Here is a 2879-nt window from a genome sequence, read left to right as displayed (position 1 = left end):
CTGGTTGCCATGGGGAAGGGAGGAGGGTGATTGCTTTTTGATTGAAGAAACTGAGAGGTACCTACAGTAACTTATTGCTAATACACACTCGAGGTGCACTTGGCATCAATGCATCTTACGGGGAGCAGCAGTCCGTCTCCCTAACGTCTAAGGAGTCGGCTTTAGCAACATTAGTTATTGATGCTGAAGGTCAGGTTTTCATGACTGGCCATTCCTTGTATCGTCCCTCGAATCTCGTGCGACTGTGGGAGTGATTCCCGCAAGGGCGGTTGATTGGATTTGTGAGCGGTTCGGGGGTACTCACAAATCAAGCAGACAGCTGGCCACCTACAAACAGGCGCTTTGGCGGTGCAAAGCGTCGGTGCGAAATGGAAACTGGAGGCTGAGGGCTTCTTAATAAGTCAGATTATCGAGCTGTCGTGCTGCAGAGCGGCTCCTGCCTTAGAATTCAAAGATCTTGGAAGGAAAGCCGTACAGTGTTGGGGCTGTTCATGGGGTTGTAAAGATGCCCCAGCTGAGCGGTGTGTGTTGGAGAGTTTGTGTCTGTGTTCAGTGCTTGGAGCCCGAGGAAGAGGCTGGTTCCTCGATTAGATACACCAGGTCTGGCTCTTCCCACCCTGGGATAAAGCTGCAGCAATCCCTGCCCAGGAAAAACAGAAAGGCAAGGGGAATATGAGGAAGGGAGCAAGACTCACGCGTAGCAGAGGTCATTGCCCATCAGTTTGGCGATAGTTTAGAGACCCCCACGTGCTCTACAGCTGCTGGTGGCGGTGAGACAGTCTGCCACCATCTCGTGGCTCTCAGGGAGGCATCCTGACACTGGTGCCAGGGCACAGCTTGGTCTGTGAAAGCAGCACCAAACTGTGACCGAGATGGGGCTGAGGACATCTTTAGGACCTTGAGAGTGACAGAGAGGCTGGAGCAGGTAGCGCTGCTCTACCTGCTGGTGCTGAGGAGCGCTGAGCACCCGCATCCTTTCCTAGCCCCCTGTCCTGCAGAGCATGGCTGAGGGCTGCTCTTGGTGTCTTCTTTCTCTCCAAAAATGGGAAATATTTTGGGTGCAACCACTGGAAATATGGGATAACTCCTGCCTTCTTTACTGGTTGTCCTCCCAGTGTTTCTGGAGGGTTCCTGCGCTACACGTGGCTAACAAGCCACCCTGTCTGCCCTGGGTCACTGTGGGCTTTCCACCTTGCCCTTTTTCTCTGCTTAGTGCTTCTCGTGTTGGAAACAGCCCCCAAGTAGCCAGAGTCTTCAGAATGACACTTAATTCTCTTATCGTCGTCCTTAATGATCAGACAGCGGTGGAGACACATCACCGTAATTGTGTTTGTCTCCTTCACTGGCTTTTCCTTGTAAATTTGTTCCTTGCATTTGTTTCTGGATGGCAGATGTGTTAATGGATGGGTAGTCTCAATGTGTTTATCTTTTGTGTGCTGTATATTTTGGATATAGAAGCAGTGAGAAGAGATAAGCGCGTAGAAACCACTTCTGCATTAATGCCAGTAATTCAGAGGTTATAAATATATATGAAAGAGTTTCCGTGAATACGAGTATATTTTAATGTTTTGTTTAATGCATTGACTCTCTGGGGATGAGACAAGAGAAAACCTCATTTGTATAATTTAAACGGCTAGCAATAAAAATAGGAGCAAAGAAAGGACAAATTAAATAACCATGCTTTCAAATGTATGCAGATAACATTTCCTATGAGGACCCCGTCCTTGCAATGAAGTCTGTGCAGCTCCAGCCCATCCTTTCCTGGACTGAAGCTTTGGGCTGCAGACCCTGCAGGACCCAGTCCCGGGCATCTCCTCGGGGATGGCAGGACTGAGGGAAGTCAAGTCCCGGCTCGTGGGGTGGTACAAAGAAGCCATGGGGAGAGTTGCACGGCATTTTCCATTTGTAAGGGCCATGGAAAGGACAGCAGGGACTGCCAAAGCCGGTTGTCCTCCCCTTCCCCTGGGTGGACGGCAGACCATCATGTACTAAAGGGAGAGGCATGTAAGATAAGGCAAATTCATGTTGTCCACATGTTGGCTATCTGGTTCTTGGAGCAGCTCCTCCTAGGAGAGGAGGTACAGATGTGTGCTCACCTAAGGATACTTTATTTATGTTCTTTCTTGCTGCTTCACAATCTAAGCCGTTTTCAACTCTGTATGTGTCCAGCTCTTTGTTCAGGGCCATACTCCATCATCTCACCCCTTTATTTGCGGACTTCTCTTATTCCAGCACAGCATGCCAAGGAATGAAAAAATGATGCTTAACTTTTCTCACAGTTGAGAAAAGACTCAAAAACAAAATAAAAAGAAAGCAACCAACAATAATCCATCAAAACATTTCCCATGGGCAAAGGCTGCTTGACCGAACATGCTCAGGCTTATCAGCAAAAATGAAACACTGCTTTTCTCTTTCTCACTCCTTTTGAGCCCTTCTCGCCAGCAGAGCACATCTCTGCTCCCACAGGGCGGGATATGGACCTCCATCAGAAAGTGCCATACCCTGAGGATTTCCTCCAGTCACTTCCAATTGCCAACGTGAGAAGAGTCTATGGGTTCTTGGCCATACTCCTGTGCTACAAGAGCGGGCAGCAAAGAATGCCTCTGGTTGCCTGGCTGGTTTGGTGCTTTGTTTAACAGCTTCAAGTCTGCAAATAAGAAAATTAAGGTCTTGCTGTGCGATTGCGTTGTACCCTTGGAGCCAACCAAACCTGGAGCGAGGAGCTTTCCCCATGTCCCAGCGCTGTCTCTCTTGGCTTCTCTTGGTGGTGGGGCATGGAAGATGGTGAGCTGCTCCGTTACCACTGCCCAGACCTCTGCACCCGTCGCTGCCCCCCGTTTTTCCAGGTTTCATTTATTGCTTAATGGAGCGAAAGACTG

Source organism: Charadrius vociferus, unplaced genomic scaffold (assembly GCF_000708025.1).
Source record: "Charadrius vociferus isolate BGI_N301 unplaced genomic scaffold, ASM70802v2 scaffold430, whole genome shotgun sequence".
Taxonomy (NCBI): Eukaryota; Metazoa; Chordata; class Aves; order Charadriiformes; family Charadriidae; genus Charadrius; species Charadrius vociferus.
The sequence above is the reverse complement of the archived record's forward strand: the minus strand, read 5'-3'. Positions refer to the sequence as shown.